The sequence below is a fragment of the Myotis lucifugus genome, unplaced genomic scaffold, assembly GCF_000147115.1.
Source record: "Myotis lucifugus unplaced genomic scaffold, Myoluc2.0 scaffold_11, whole genome shotgun sequence".
NCBI lineage: Eukaryota > Metazoa > Chordata > Mammalia > Chiroptera > Vespertilionidae > Myotis > Myotis lucifugus.
In genome coordinates, this window is record NW_005871059.1 from 7650155 (window position 1) to 7668151 (window position 17997).

General features: G+C 40.8%; 1 protein-coding gene across 1 annotated transcript in view; it reads right to left on the minus strand.

The window, feature by feature from the left end:
• The window catches only part of AIG1 (androgen induced 1), a 145908-nt gene that overhangs the window by 28436 nt on the left and 99475 nt on the right, over nt 1-17997 (minus strand). The window lies entirely within an intron of this gene.

Genomic DNA, 17997 nt, shown 5'->3' on the forward strand with positions numbered 1-17997 from the left:
CTCCATTGGTATTTTGCTTTTGTATCTTAATTTTTGAAATTTTATTTATGCATTTTACAAGAAATTTCTATAACACAGAAAGGCATATAGGAAGAAAATTGGAACAAAAATTGGAACAAGAAAGGAATAAAAATAACCAGTGTTAATATTTGGGTATATGTCTCTCCTCTCCTTCTTATACATAGTTAAGATCATGCTGTGCATTTTATTTTAAATTGTAGCATGAGAATTCCTGATATGCTATTCTAAAAATCCTTCTAAGAATATCAACCATGGCCATAGCTGCTTAAAATTTCACCATATAGATGTACCAAAATTTATTTAACCAATTCCTGTTTTTGGACAGTAAGTAGTAAAAGATTTTCAATTTTTCACTTGTAAAAATATAGTAAATATCTTTTGTAGAAGTCTTTGTATGGATATCTGAATGTTAAATTATTTTCTTGTAGTCAAAAGCTATAAAGATTTTAAGGATGTTGATACATAATGCCAAATTCTGTGTGTACCAGCAACAAGTTATGAATATTGCCAAATTAGCTTCAGTTTGGTACCAGTTTGCACCAGCAGTTCATGGATTTAGATATGATGTTTGAAGGCAGACACTAACAAAGCTGGGTGGAACATTACCACTTGTTTTTTTGGACTCAGTGGCTACTCTATATGCTCAGTTCAGGGAGCCAGGTTGAGGATGAAATTTATCTCCTCCACATGGTAGGAAGGAAGGAAAGTCAAGTGTTGTTGGTATTGAAATTTGGTGGACAGATGTAAGGGACAAAGAACTTCTTAGGTAAAACCAGGCTCAGGATATAGATTTACCTTCTAACATTGTAGAACTTCCCAAGAGTAAGAAGATGACAGAACTAAGCACTGAACTACCAGTAAGTCTGAATTCTATTTAGACCCCCTTAACAGCTATGAAAGAATCTTTGTTCTAGAAGCTCTTGCTGTATTGTTTGCATATTCAAGGAAAAGGCAGGAAATTGAAACCCTAAGTATTATAGCAAAATGGAACCAGGTTGTAGGTAGGCCTTGTCAGGAAAAGAGATAGCGGGGATATCAAGGTACACATTTTTGGAGCTACTTTTAATATTCATAGAAAAAAATAGAACAAGATTTTGTATGAAATATTAAGACTGGTGCTTGGCTGTTGTGGCTCAGTGGTTGAGTGTTGACCTATGAATCAGGAGGCCAAGGTTCTATTTCCAGTCAGGTCAGGGCACATGGCCAGGTTGCAGGTTCAATCCCCAATAGGGGCATGCAGGAGGCAGCCGATCAATGCTTCTTATCACTGATGTTTCAACTAGTATCTCTATCTTCCTCTCTCAAGTCAAAAAAAAAAAAAAGAAATATAAAGACTGGAAATTCTTTGTCTTAAGCATTCTTCTCTAGATAACTGTTCTGACTGCCAATATATTAGTAATTAGAGTATGGCATTCCCAGGATGTCAGGTGGGTGATTCCACAGTTGGGTAAATTTACCTTTCTTTATCCTTTGTTTCTCTATTATTGTCTTAAAACAGTATAATTAGCTCTAAAAGGAACCATGTAGAATGTACATGTGTGGTAATTCAGAGATAGTACGCATTTTAAAGATCTATTTTATTTTTGTTGTTTTTCCCACCTATTCACCTCAGATGACACTGGCCTGGAATTTCAACTGCTAACAATCTATAATAATAAAAGGGTAATATGCTAATTAGACTAGATGTCCTTCCAGACGAAGCCGGGGCAGAGCGAAGCCCAGGTCATGGGTGCCGGAGGGAAGCCGGTGCCGGCAGCCGGAGGAAGGAAGGCCAACTCTTGCACAAATTTTCGTTCATCAGGCCTCTAGTAGTTTTATAATGGCTCATTCATGCAAAATTAAAATGTACGGCTAGCAATAAGGCCAAGTGTTATCAAATTTTACATAAAAGAAAAATCCATGCAAATAAAATGAAGATAATGCTGACTCTGATGGCCTGTGTGGGTTATAGGATGACAATATTATTTTTGACTCATTATTAAACAATGTCTAAACTCTACCTTTTCATTCATTGTTCTAAGCTGAGAAGAAAGTCTTCCATTTTTCTATAAAGTTATATAAGTTCAAATAACGAATCTGAATATTTTTAGTTATCCAGTTATCATTACGTTATCTGGCTTAGTTGCTGATTATCAGATGCCATACCTGAAAGTGTTAGAATGTACTTTGATGGTGCTAGGTAGAAAAGCCCTTTGAAAAATTAAGATCTTTCTGGGTTACTTCATCATTGGCATCATTACTATTTAAAAGGAACTACTTGTTCCATCAGTGACTTAACCAATGACAAAATATCTTTTTATGGCTAGCTGTGCCTGGGACAGTTTGGCTAGTGGCAAATCTCAGGAGAAGGTTTTTCTATATCAGGGTAACTTAGCAGCTTATCATTCAGAATTTCCAGGCATTAGAAGATGTATATCTACCTCTCCAAAAATTTATCATGCACATTATGTTTACCAATAAACCACATATATTAACAAAAGCAAAAATAGTGCAAAATATTTATAGCAAATATAAATGTTGCCCTGCAGGTAAAATGTTATGAATTAGAACAATTGTAAACTCTATAAATGGTCCTGCTGAATCTCTGAGTAACCCTTAGCAGCTCAGTTATAACTCGAAATCCGAAGCAGCAAGAGGAATACTTGCTTGAGAAGTATAGGTACAAGAAATCCAGATCTTATCTACTGTGCTTCAATGACACAAGAACCAAGAAGGAAATATTCAATTCAATTCAAGACCATCAGCTGTTCAAGAATGGAAATCTTATGTTTTGTTCACTGTGCTAATTGTAACACTTAGACAAGAACCTGGCACATAGGAGGTGATCAATAAATATTTGTGGAGATAATGTATTTAATCTTCAAAACAACATCTTAAGTGGGAATTATAAACTGCATTCTGTAGATAAGGTAATAAAGACTTGGAAAAGGGAATTATCTTGCCCCAAATCATAGAGCTAGTAAGTCTGAAGGTAAGGTTCAAGACCAGTTCTATCTGTCTCCAAATCCCATATCTGTTTTCTACATTAAATTATATCTCTATAAGATGTAAGTTAAATAACCTTTGATTCAATAAACCTGTGGGAGTACATGATTATAGATCACTTATGTTGCCTCTCAACAGACCAGAACTATTTTTTGGTTGAGCCTCAACATAAACAAAAAGGTCTTCAGTGTAAAAAACATATTTTGCTAAATGTGCTTTTTCCTGTGGCATATAAGCATTCTGAGGGAGCTCTTAAAAATTGCTGTTAAAGGCTCTGACCCTGAGGCCTGCACTGTAGATGTTAGGTAGGGATGTTAGTAAGTATTAGAGGGGCAGCAAAGACACACTAGCATGCAATAGAGACTCTCCTAAATGGAATCGGGAGGATTAAAAGGTGATTGAGAGGGAATTACCTTTTTACTCTGTGACTCAATATTATTTAAGGCCAGGTCTCTGTGCCACATACATTATCTTGTGTGCCATCAGGGGAACACAGCACTAGAACAGATTATCATAAATTTTAGCTATATTTTCTAACTGCTAAATCATTTGATTTATGAACAGATGTTCTTTTTAAAAAAATACATTTTATTGATTTTTTACAGATAGGAAGGGAGAGGGATAGAGATTTAGAAACATCGATGAGAACATCGATCAGCCGCCTCCTGCACACCTCCTACTGGGGATGTGCCCGCAACCAAGGTACATGCCCTTGATGGGAATCGAACCTGGGACCTTTCAGTCTGCAGGCCGACGCTGAGCCAAACCGGTCAGGGCTGAACAGATGTTCTTTTACCAGAAAAATGGAGAGATGGATGAGTAGAACATTTAGGTACTGATGGAGGATTTAATGGGATGTAACAGGATTAAAGAAATGCATTTACACTGCACAAGAAGGATCTGGACTTGCTACTGGGAAAAACGTTTTGATTATCTGTGATGGCTCTCAGTAGCCTATAAACTAAAGGAACGTTTGAGAATAAATTATGCTGTGGAAAAAATAGAAGAATAAAAACTATAAGAATTCAGGGAAGTAGAGTGGATGGATGAATCAGAGGGCCAGAAAAGATTATTTTAGAGCTCTAGACTCTAGAGCTGTAATCACAGTATATATTATAAAAATAATAAACAAGATATGAAGACTATATCTAATTGCTATTTCTCTGGTCTTTCTCCTCTCTCCAAAATATTTTTAAATAGGAGAGTACCGTTCCCATACCATATGAACACCAGATACAAATCATTTTCTTCCTTGGAAGCAAAACCAGCTTTTGACTGTGAGGTACGCCAGCCCAGCCCCCGCCTAGCTGAACAGTAAGAGAGCTGGCAACCCCATGTCTGCTTATTTGCATCTGTAGCACACAGGGGGAGCTCTGGGAGTGCTCTCAAAGTAGTATTTGCATCAAATCACCAGGTGAGCTTGTTAAAAGTGAGATTGTTGGGTCTGGCTCCCAGGGTGCCTGGTTCACTCGCTGTGGAGTATTGCTCCTGGTAGTCCCCACGTAGGCAGACCACAATCCGTGCCTTCATGTTTGTGAGGATATCTAGGTTTTCCTCTATCCCTATGATGACTTTTGATCATAAATGAAGAGTTGAAGGATAGCCATGTGCATGTGCATATGTGTGCACATGTGGCACTGAACACCTGCATTTTTGTGGGCACGCAGGATGCTAGAGATGCGACTAGACTTGCCCGGGAGGATGGGGTGAGGGAGAGTCCCTATGATGTTCTGACAAGTTTACAGGAATATCACAAATATCACAAATAAAAATAATCTGAAAAACTGCTCCAGGATACAGAAAGTTATACACTCCAGATTGTAACTTGAATATTTTGTTTACTTTTTTACCTCTCAATCCGCTGCAGAATAAAAGGGGATTAAAAAAGAGAAGCTTTTCATTCTGTAATAAAGCAAGAAGAAATTTCCAAGTGTGAAGATAATGCCCCTTGTACTAGCAAAACATGATCTAAAATGACAGAAAGGATGATGTCAGAGAAACTGGCAAAGATTATGAAATGCTGACTGCTCTAACTTTTGCAAAGCTTCTGGGCTCTCCACATAAGGCAACTGTTTGGTGAAAACGGAAAACAGTGTTGGAGGGAGCATGAGCAGAACTGGGCTGGGTCTTCCCCTGGGCCAATTGTAAATTCAGTCAATAGATGCGGGAGGTGTCAATGATGTCCCTGGCAGCTTGGAGACAAACAAAGGCGATGCAGGTTCTAAAAAACCTATTTCTTAACTCTGAAAACCTGACCAAATGTTTTATCGTGCCACCAGAAACTATTATTATTAATCTTACTAACTGGTCAGCCAGCTCAAAATTTGTAATCCTTCCTCATTTTCTTCATGCTAGAGAGATTTTAGTGCTTTGAATGATAAGGACTTGCATGTCTTAACCACTGTAGTTTCAAGGAACTTCCTCTTGTCACAGGCCTCCCTCTCCTAAGGGTTGAGGTGCTGATTTTAGTGGGACAATCAATGCCTGTGCAGTATGACAGGTTCTCCCCAGAAACTGCCAGAGCCTTTCTGGCTGGGCCTTTTTGGTGTGGTGTTGGATGCCTGCTCCTGCTGGCTGTCACGTCAGCCGGAGACACTCTGACGCAGGCATCTCAGAACCGTGTTAGAAACATGACTCAGCATCAGAAACTTAGATTCAGATGGAACCAATATTTACCCAGTTCCAGTATGTTCCAAAACTCTGTACGGGCATAATACTAAATCTGGGACCCATCCAGTTCTAACATTAGTCCCAACAAGTCTTGGGATATGGTTTTAATAATTAGGCCCAATAAACAAAATAGTGACATGCATTAAACCAAGACATGCATATCTTTGCAATTAAGAGCAAAGGAGGCATCAATTACACTAGGTGAGTGACACCATGTTACTGGGCTGTTATTTTTCATTTAAAAGGCATTTTGAGGGCAGTTCATATCTCTTGCTGAAGCTTCCTAATGGAGGTGCCCACAAGGTGCGAAGAGTCTGGCATCATGAGCGATTCCAGTGTGGTGCCTCTTTTCAGTCCAGCAGCTGTAGGCCGCCAAAGGGAATGCTTGTGCATGTGCTGCCAGAGATAGCTCACATTGGACCTTACAATGTGACAGCAAATTTAAAGTGACTTAAAGGTATTCTCATCTTACATGAGAATTTTATAATTCATATTTGTAGTTCTCACAGAATAGCAACTCTAATGACTGCCCTCAGACAATCAAAGGATTACAATATGATGAGATAGATGCAGATGTGGGGACTTATGACGGTGCAGTGGCCGGAGTGATCTGGTCTGTTTGGGTGAGTCCAGGAAAACTGTGTGCAGCAGCAAACATTGGATCTGGGTTTATCAATGTGACCAGGGCCTCTCCAGCAGAAGGAAGGGTAAAGGAAGAGTTTCATTCACAAGGCTTTCCATAAAACAGGGGTCCTCAAACTACGGCCCGTGGGCCACATGCAAATACAAATATTGTATTTGTTCCCGTTTTGTTTTTTTACTTCAAAATAAGATATGTGCAGTGTGCATAGGAATTTGTTCATAGTTTTTTTTTAAACTATAGTCCAGCCCTCCAACGGTCTGAGGGACAGTGAACTGGCCCCCTGTTTAAAAAGTTTGAGGACCCCTGCCATAAAAGCATGTAAAGGCACAGCATGGACCCCTGAGGGGACTGTCACTGTTGTAGGACATGAAAGGGCATGAAGAATTGAGTTTGCCCATGTGAGGCAGGCATAAGCCAAATCACGGAGGGTTTTCATATGGACTTTGTCCTGTAGGAAGCAGAGAAACTTGAATAAGCTAAAACCCCTTCCATGGAGTGTAAGGTATACTGGGGTAATATTTGGATATTAATAGAAAGAGCAAGTCTCAATAAACCTTTGTTCAAGGACCATGACAGTATGACTTTCCCTTATATAAACTCGATTTAATGGGCAATTTATTTAAAGAAATAGTTCCTGGCTGAAAAATATAAGTAAATAAAAATACATTTATCTTGAAAGCACAAAAATTATGATTTATTACAGAAAAGGGGGATACTTTGTCCCTAACCATATTTATATGGAATCAAGTCATCAAACTAAAGCTGTTCACAAAAATATATAGAGGCATTAATTTTTTGAAGTGAGAAAATTTCCATTGACTTGTAGAATTTTATCACACTCCTCTGTCATGTGTACCAGCTGAATCTTCAAACACAATGACTTCAAATGGTTTTAATTTACTCTTGTTTATGATAAAATAAATGTTATTCTGATTGATTGGCAAACGTCTACTAGCAGCAATAAGGGCAATTATGTTTGACATGAAGACATTATAAAATCTATAACCAAAACCTTTAAAGCCTGATTTGAAATGTCAAATTTGACTTATGAGAACCAGTTATAATCCTGCTTCATGCAAAAAGCATTAGGTTAATGCTGGAGCAAAGTACTGTTGCCAAGCGTGCACTGGCATAATTAATCAGGGATATTTCAGAAACGAATCGTCTCCAAGAGGTTATTGATTTACTGTCACGACACGTTTTTTTATGGCTGCGCTAGTGCTCTTGCGCTGGGATGCACTGGCATGCATTTTTCAGTGACTAAGCCTTGATCTGTCCTCCTGGATCCCTGCACTGACATCTGCAAGCACTCACATTTGACAGCCTCATGCCTGAGTGTGGTGGCTTCCAAGGTGATTAGGATTATTTCAGAGGGATTTTGGACTAGTCTGAGTATAATCGAAAGCAGAGAGCCATGAGTCTCCAGAGAGTGACATGCGCCCTGCAAATGGCATAATATTAACAGAAAATATACATGGGTATACACACATACATGCAGACACAGATATGTATACATCCATGCATACACCCATACAACACATACTTGCAAACACACACCCATGCAAACACATGAAGGATATACTCTTGCAAACATACATGTGGACACATCCATGCATACATCTATGCACACACATCAATGCATAGACATCCATTCAAATACATATATGCATATACACACATCCTAACATATTTAAGGAATAAGGAACATTTTAGTTTTAATCTTGAAGGTCATTCCTATTATCTATTAAACTAAATCCAAGCCCTCACAGAAGCACTATTTTATTTTATTTTTAAAAATATATTTTATTGATTTTTTACAGAGAGGAAGGGAGAGGGATAGAGAGTTAGAAACATCGATGATGAGAGAGAAACATCGACCAGCTGCCTCATGCACATCTCCTACTGGGGATGTGCCCGCAACCAAGGTACATGCCCTTGACCGGAATCAAACCTGGGACCCTTTAGTCTGCAGGCCGACGATCTATCCACTAAGCCAAACCGGTCAGGGCGCAGAAGCACTATTTTAAATAATATAAAGCAGCTATAACTTAGCTCTTGTTTATAATGACTCTATAGGTAATACTGTCAGAAGGAGCCCTTAAAGCATGGAGTAGTCAAATGTTCTCTCAAAGAGTAGAGGGGAAAGTCCAGGGAGAAGGAGGCCATATAGTTCATAGCTCAAACCTTTTTCTCTGCAGTCTCTCCCTCATCGATGAGAGAGAAATATCGATCAGCTGCCTCCTGCACACCTCCTACTGGGATGTGCCCACAACCAAGGTACATGCCCTTGACCGGAATTGAACCTGGGACCCTTCAGTCCGCAGGCCGATGCTCCAGAGAGCCAAACTGGTTAGGGCTCTCTGAAGTCTCTTAAACAGAAAAGGACACCCTTTCGACACAAGGCAATATTGATCGTTAGAAAAGTGTGGATGGGAAGATAGGTGAGGAGAGAGGCCTCTAAGAAATGAATGACATCTCTGTTACCTTGGACACAGTGTATCAAGTTCAATGTCCCTTCTGGATCCTTGTTCAAGCCGTATTTCCCTACACATCTTGCTTGGGCTGCACTAGTGATTATGTGGCCACCGTTGAGTCCAGCTAAATCGGGACTCTAGTGATTGCATAGGCTCTTTGTGCTGTGGGGAAGTGGAGAGAAGACTGGGCTAGGGAGCTGTTCGCCATTATCTGGCTACATAACTTCGAGTCAACTGGAGCCCTTCTGGACCCCAGAATTATCTGTAAGAGTCTGCAGCAGTGGACAGCAGAAATCCTGCTCAAATCTTGGGAATTTGTGTTCGTATACTAGAAGACACATTTCTGAATCAAGCCCTTCCTTCCTCCCTCCGTCGCTGTGTAAATTTTCAGTTTAAGTATAACATATATACAGAAAGTGCACAAATAATAAGAGTCCAGGAGATGAATATTCAAAGTGAACTCACTCCTGTAGCCACACCAAACTAAGTGACACAAGTCCCCTACAAGATCCCTTATACTTCTTGTTACAGCTAATCTCCTTAGAGGTGACTATTGCTCTGACTTTGAACACTAGAGAATAGTTTTGTCTGATTTTGAAATGTAGGGAAATGAAATTATGCTCTATGTATTTTTTTTGTTGCTATTTCTGGCTGTGCTTGCTCAATATCACATTTGTGAGATTCACTCACGTTGAGGGGTGGAGCTGCAGGCTTCCATTCTCACTGCTGCATAGCACTCCATGTGTGAATACAACAGTGATTCATCCACCTCACTGTGAGGACACTGCGCTTCTCTCCAGTGTGGTCCTTTAGGAAGTGTGCTGCGATGAACATTCCTGTGCATTTTTCTTTTGGTGAAGACATTTGCATTTTTCTAGGGTACTTAACCAAGGACAGGAATTGCAGATATGACTCTAGCTATTTAGCTTTAGTAGATAATGTCCAAAAGTTTTCCAAAGTGATGGTACCAATTTACACTCCCCTCAGCAGTGTATGAGAGTTTCACTTGCTCCACATACTTATCCACCCTTGAGACTGTCGGTCGTTTTCATTTGTTACTCTCATACTTTTGCATTTCAGTCACTTGCATCCTTTAAATTATAATGTAATATTCCTAACATATCATCTTTGGATGCAAGCTAACCCAGATCGGTTTAGTGTTGCAGGTCAGGTTCCCCATGAAGCAGACTTTGAGATGAGAACCAGCATGCAGAAAACTAGTTAGGGAGCTTCTGAGGATCAGCATCTGTCAGGGGAAAAGAAGGAAGTGTGAGGCCACAGAGGGAGAAGGGTGCCTGTGATGCAGTCGCAACGAGGGCCTTGGCCGACCCCCAAGAGCTCTGAAGAGTTGCCAAATTGAAGTAAGAAGGCCGGGTCTTTCCACTCTTGTGTTATGGGATGTGGGCCGCCCCAGGGAAAGGGGCCTGAGCTGTGGGAAAACAGCTCCCTTCAGATGAGATGGTTCCTGGAGATGACGACGTACAGTGCAGAGCTGGAGAGGACAACACTCCCAGCCGCTGGGAAGCGAGTCCTTCAGTTCCGAAGGGGACCTGTGTCGCAACAGCATTCACCGACCACGGATGGTCTTTGTTCAAGTCGATTTTTCCCGCACATTCAATGTTTTGACCACACAATCATCAGTGCAGTAGGATTGAACCTCTGTGTGTGCAATTCATTGAGGGAACACCTACAGAAACAGAGCCTGACAATTCATAATTGCATTGCAGGGTTATGGACACACGGACATCGGCATTTATAGGGCCTGGTCAGCATATGGTACTGCCTAATTTGGGGCTATGAAGTCAGCTACTTTAATTTAATATACGGTCATGCATGACTAATAAGTCTCTTTGACATCACTTTTAAAAATTCATTATCAGTTTGTTGCTATTCAACACCTTCTTCAGCTGAATAAGGCGCGTAGTAGGCCATCTAGTTTTGGTCACTATGGATCTGAGGCTCTAGGAACAATGCCAGTCCTATGGACAACAGAAAGCTTACGCCCCGTGAGACAGTGCACTTGGGAGGGGTGGCTGGAGGGAAAAAAAGCTCCAGCTCTAGATCACACAAATGACCTTCGGTTTTACTTTTCCTTAAGGCCTTATGCTTTGTTATGTTCAATGGACAATATCTTAAATGGCTTTATCTCTCAAATCATATATCAAGTCATAACCTTCCCCATTTGAACATAATCAATCAAAGACATATATAGGGGGGCAAACAAAGGTTTATCATTGTGAGTACATGAAACATAGAGTGTATTCTTGTATTGTTATTTATTAATGATTGTATTGTTTTCCATACAAACAACCCCCTTTGGCCCCACCCTGTATTTTGGCCCATTTCGGGTCGGCATGAGATCAACAGTATCACTGCACTCTACTCATAAAGTTCAGCCAGATTGAAGAAGCCTGACACTTTCATTAGCCCCTGCAGCCTAATCATGGGGAGACAGGCATTTTTGTAAGCTTAAACACAGCTTGTGGAGGCGTCCTGTCCCTGCTCCGCGAATGTAAACAGAAAAATCCCAGTACATATGGTGAGGAGTGGGAGTTACGTTTCTTCACCAGGAGACTTCCTTTGGTGGAGACCGGACCTTCAAGGGCTGGCCATCGGCTCTTGTTTTCAGGTCGAGCCTTTGCTGTAGCCAGCGTATCTGTCCTGCTTTGACAGTCATAAATCCTGTCAGAGCCACAAATCCTCTGGGAGCCATTACAGAGGGAAGCAGGATGGGGTTAAAGCTCACTTGGAGCCTTGAGAATCTTCAGTTGGAAGAATCGGAGAAAAGGATGGGAGAAGAGCTGTTCAAAGGTCTAAGATGAGGAATTGCATGGGTTGTGTGAACTGGATGTAACACCAGTTCCTGGAGTTACAGGGGCCAGGAATAAAGTGAGCTGGGGTCATAAAAATAGCTGCATGCTGTGCTAGATGAGGATTGGCAACCTATGGGTTATACAAGTGGAACAGACTCAAAGTATAAATCGATCCAAATATTAATTCAATAAATTGATTCAAATAATGTTTTGATAAATTTGTGCATAATATGTACTGGGAAAAGCTAGGGTGCATCTATCAGGTGTCCTTATTGTTAAGAGAGACAAATAAGCCCTTCTCCGACTTGGCCTGAACTGGCCTGGGGTCTGACCCTCTGTGGTGACTTTTAGTCCAGGGGAAGCAACAGAGCTTCTGGCATTTGAGCAAAGATGTGAGACTCCTTCAGATCCTTGAGCAGATGTTTTGCAAAGGTAGATGAGGCGTGGAGAAGGGAAGAAGAGAGAGGCAGGACACTGGCAAGGGCCAGGGTCACGTTTCTAAGTCATGTATATTCCTTGAGGTCCAGTTCCTTGGCTCTGCTTAACTTGGCCCTTGATCATATTATTGGAACGATTCTTGATAGATCATCTCAGTTAATTTCCAGTTGATACCTGCAGTGAATGGGCCATGATCTTCTGGTTTCCTTTTCATCCATAATGTCTGGAATGTTACAGATAAGCAGGATTCTAAATCGGAGTAATGAAGAGAAACGTCACTGAACGATCTTCGGACGCCCCTGGTGTGGTGAGAGCTGGAGAGTGAGCAAAGGAAACGCAGGCCTTAAGAACCACTGACTTCACAGCCTCGTGGGGACAGCTGGGCAGGGACACACACACACAGGGTTTTCAGATAGTAGGTGCTTTGCACATTTTTGGGAAATGAGGAAATGGGTGAGGATTTTGCAGAAACACTGTAGATGCCCAAGGCATGAACTGAGTTGTCTTTTGTCATTTTAAGTTCACAGGGGGGATGAGGGAGTCTTCCTAGAAGGGTCTCTCTCACAAAGCTTTCTCTCGGAGTGAGGTATATTGGGTTCAGCTCTTGCCAAATTTAAATTGCATCCATGTTAAAGGGGAAAAAAGGCTTTAGCACATTCCATTGGGGAATGGAAACAATTTATTTTGTTTGTTTCTAATGGAGAGGGTTTGCTCCAAAATCTCACTGTGAGGTCTGAGAATCTGGGTTGAGGACCGCCAGGCAGCCAGAGGGAGGGGGAGTAAAGGATGGAGGGAGAGGGGGAGGAGGCATGGAGACCTCAGCAGGTGACAGAAACAGCAGGGCAGCAGTTATAAAGACAATGCATGAGACATATGGAGACCTCAGCAGGTGACAGAAACAGCAGGGCAGCAGTTATAAAGACAATGCATGAAATACAGCGCCGGGGTTTAGGTCAGGACGGAATACTTAGCTAAATATTACATGATTTGATGTGCTTTCACGGTTCTTCACTTTTTCTTCCAAATGCTTGTTTTGTGTTAAAATGAAAACCTTCCTGTGCTGTTCAGCACAGCCAACTGTCATATCTTTTTTTTTTTTTTTTTGCAGGAGTTGGTGAAGAGGACGATTTCTGTTTGTCTTGTTTTTCCTCCTTGATAGTCAGAAAATAAAACTGCCGGGCTGCCAGTTCACCTTGGGAGGAGGAGGGGAGCAGAAGGCACAAATGCAAATGACCTGCCCCATAATGAGAAGTGAGTGTTTGCAAAGACTCGCCGGTTTCCCACCAGGAACTGGATGATGAGAAACATAAGCACAATTTCTTATCTGCTGATGTCCCCCGAAAGCTTTTATTTTAGAATATAATTTATTTCCAAAGAATGGGCTTAGTCTCCTAACAAGAGCGGAGCGTTGTCACTGCGAAGCTGCTAGTGTCAGGCTCCAGCCTCGGGGTTACCATGGGCGGCATAAATAACAGGAAAACACAGCCTTCCCAGAGTCCCCACGCCTGTAACAAGCCCACTGGCGTGGTCAGTGATAGACGGTCTCTTTATCTTCAGCAGAGAGCAGAATGCTTTGGGTCTTCGAGTTATTGTTTGATTGCTTGATAGGAGCCAATCAGTAACACCCAGGTAAAGTTTGCTGCGAGGCACATACATCCTAGCACTGGGAGGCCAGCTGTTGTGAGGTTCTGGGTGGGTGCCAGTTTCCAACCAGGGAGTCTCAAGGAAGTGGTCCTGAATCTGGGCTTTGTTTGAATTTCAATGGAACATAATCGGGCGACATCTGGTCCCCCACCTTGTGCTGGCTTGGCCACACTTCCTCCACCATGGCTCTGGGCACCTCCTGCAGGGCTCCCTGTGAGTGCCAAGTGCCCGTGCCCTGCCTGTCACCAGCTGCCAATCAGTTTTTCACAGTGGGGGACCAAAAATGAACGTGGGGCCTTGAAGACACCTGCTGAGAACCGCTCATAAAAATGATCTTAAAATGCAATTTGGGTCCCACTGCTCCACAAGTTACTGGACACAAGACAAAAGAGAATTACAAAAATAACTTTGTGGGGAGGAAAAGCTAGCAGAGGGAATGAGGAGATGCGCAGGAAATTAGCAGCGTGGGGCACAAGGCAATGGAAAGGTAGAGAAGGGATGAAAGAATTAATGAATAAAGATGAACGATAAACAAATTCATGGATATACATGCACTCTTACTAATAAGCAGTTACATGAAAATGAAAAACCATTTTTGCATGTTAAATTAGCAAAGCTTTCTTTTAAAATAAGAATACTTAATGTTGCAAGAAAGGGGAACAGTGCATACACGTGAATGCTGGACAAGGAATACATTACCACCAGTGGTTTGGAAGTAGATTAACCCTATTATCAAGGGTCCTAACCCATTTCCCAAGGATTGTAATTGAACTTCTGGGATCTATGCTAAACAAATAAAAATCAGCCCAAATAAAACAAATAAACACAAGATAAAAACACACCCTTCGTCAGCTTAGTAAACAAAGATATTTTCCCTGAAACCATTTACAATAGCAAAATAATGAAAGATTATCTTAATGATCTACAATGAGGGAATGGTTTTTAAACTAAGATATATGCACTCAATGGATATTACATAACCAGAAAAAATATTAAGAAAAATACTTATCATATTTAGGCATCAAAGAACATCAAATAATACTTATATTATCATATTTAGGTTTAAAAAGTCATTTGTAAAACAATCTAAAAGGAACAGATTACAGCTCTAGCTGATTTGGCTCAGTGGATAGAGTGTCAGTCTGCAGACTGAAGGGTGCCGGGTTATATTCTGGTCAAGGGCATGTACCCGGGTTGCAGGCTCTATCCCCAGTAGGGGGCGTGCAGGAGGCAGCGGATCAATGATTCTCTCTCATCATTGATCTTTGTATCTCTCTCTCTCCCTCTCCCCTCCTCTCTGAAATCAATAAAAATATATTTTTTTAAAAATTGAAGGAACAGATTACAATGTTAACAGTGATTTCCTTTGTCTGAAAGATCATGAGTGATCATCTTTCTTGTGTCTACATTGAGATATATTTCAAATATTCTTTACCTGTATGTATTACTTTATTATTAAAGATAAAGTCATATAAATTTAAAAAGAATACATTAGAGAAAATGTGGCACAGGAAAATATTAGCATATAGTGTTTTTGAGGAAACACAGAAATATGAAGAGACAGGACATAGCTTATAATAAACTGAGAAGATGAATAGGAGAAGGGCAAGTGAGCAAGCTCCCAGTATCAGACATAAAATTGAAGTGAGGAGGAGGAAGGAGCTTAGGTAAGAAATAAGAAAGGAAGAAAACCCAGAAAAACGCCAGGACATAGAAAAGGAAAAGGAAAAGCTATCCAGTAAAATTGAACAGTTGAATTTTGATCACTTTTGCTTTGCTAGAGGACCATTGAAAAATGCTTGGTCACCATGAGTAATGCTGGGGTAAGGCCATGTGACTTCACATGCAGAAAATTCAAAGACAATTGGGCTGAGTAAGGATGATCACTAATCTGATTTCCCTTATACACAGTCCTGGCAAAAAGAGCCATGGTACTTTAGGTTTGAAGTTTTCAAATAAGTCCACTGGAACATAACTGCCCTAAGGAATATTCCTTGTGGCTGTCCCCTGCCAACTGGATACGTATCCTCCTGCTTATACTCTGGCGTTAATTTTATGTGTAGTATTTGAGGCTAGCTAAGCAGATTTGTTCGAGGAAGCATTTAAAGGGGTGAAAATGAAAAAGTTTTGTAATAGCAATGCATTGAAACTTGACTTTGAAAAACTGACCACAATGTTTAGCCAAAAAATGTATATTGCCAACTCCCATCTGTGATCCCCCTAATAAATTTCTACTCCTGGATTGGTCCTCTGGGAAACTCTTAGTGCAGATCATAACTGTTATATGTCTAAGATCTTCCCCTTGCTAGATTGGAAAGCTTTTATTAAAATATATTTTTATTGATCTCAGAGAGGAAGGGAGAGAGAGACAGAAACATCAATGATGAAAGTCATTCAGCAATAACCTGCCCCCTGCCACCCCCCCTCCCCCCGCCCTCCAGGGACTGAGCCCATAACCCGGGCATGCGCCCTGACTGGGAAATCAAACCAGGACCTCCTGGTTCATAGGTTGATGCTCAACCACCAAGTCACACCAGCCAATCTAGATTGTAAACCTTTTTTAAAAATCTTTAATTTTTAGTTTTGTTTGATGTATATTGGTTTCCTCCATCTTTTTCTAATCCTGCATAAAATCGCTTCCTTCATTCTAGAAATCCTTAAGAATCATTTCTTAAAACCTCTATGTGATCAAATACTAGGTTCATGTGATTGTTGACAGTAGTTTCTTTCATGTGAAGGCCAAAGGCTTCCCCAGTTGTCCTTAATTTCCCTACCTCCGCTCCCCTTTTTGCTTTGCAGTTTGAAAAAAACCTGATGAGATAAAATAGGGCAGTTCTCATTTTCCAGCAACATCGTAAACGAAAGGCAGGGCTGTGAGTTTGTTCGAGTTTCTCCCACAGGAAATAAATCTTTCTACCTCTCACTTGTGGATGGAGCCTTCAATTTCCTGGAGAAAAAAGTACCGTGGCAATGATGTCACCCTGTTTTAACAGCATGAACTATTTAATATTTCCTATGCTACTTGGATTATATAACCCCATTTACCTTCCCCTGGTACAGTTTAAATTTGCAAATAGATTTAATATAGAGATGTTTTTGCTAAGCTATATTACGAAAACACTTCCTCTTGCGAATTCTTAGACTGCCTTCTATTATTCATTTCGCTGAAACACCCATGGCTGAGCTGCAGCAATTGCTGAAAGGCTCTTAGCAGCAGCTCCTTGAACATGTCATCCAATTCTCTTTTTCAACAGCCGGATAGGTTAGATACTCTCTCATAACTCACACGCTTTCTGAAAGATAATCATTGAGAGAAATTGACCATAAACTAACCCTTTGCTTTTCCCAGAGTCCAAGGATTATCAGTCAACTTAAATTTATGGCACTAATATCAAGGAAGGAAAAGAACTTCAGGAGGTTTCCTAAATCATTGCGAAGTCAGAGCTATTTGCTTAGCTCATTGCTCTCATTGAAGGTGTCCTTAACTAGACTTCCTCTCATGAGGCGAAGAAAACTCAGAGTTAATGAGGCTTCCTCTAGCTTTCCATCTTTGTAAACTCAACCTGTTGTGGGGTTAGTTTGGTGATGATTTTATTTCTCCCAGGTGTGTTCAAAAACGTTACACTCAAGTAGAAGATCTCACTGTCTCCATCCAACCCCTTCTCCAATACAACTTTGGCCTACATACTCTGCAGAAATCGTTCAGTTGGCCTCCGGGTCACTATATCTGAACCTTATTGTACTGAATAGGCAGCTTCAATGGTGTAAATCCCAAGATAAATTAATCACTAGCCATTTTGCCCTGCTATTGCTTTTCTCACTGCTCAAACAAGACATTGACAATTTTTTCTGACTTCCCTTTGGATTTCTGGCTGGCAAAACTGAATAGGGAACACTGAGAATGGACCAGGTTTTGGCAGGGGCAGGATCCATACACAACTTTAACTATGAGCAAAACATGTTAGACATGAGGAAACCAGTCCCCCTTCTGGTTTCTATCTCCATTCTACTTACTATGTCCCTCTTTGATTCTCTCTACCAATCAAGTCCATGAAATAGCTCATTGGCTAGTAGAGGCTACAGGGTAAGAAGCATTTGAGAAAATAACAATCTTCCAAGGTTTTATGAGTTTTGCAAAAATGTGTGGGTAAAAATGGCAGGTACGACTCTCTTTAATGTTAGCAATGGTTAAGAAGAAATCTTTGCATTGGGATGACATGTAATTCAGCATTGCCGAGTCAGGGCAAACATTAATTCTATTGATTATTTGAGTCATAACTTGCTGGTGGTTTTTCACAATTCATGAAGA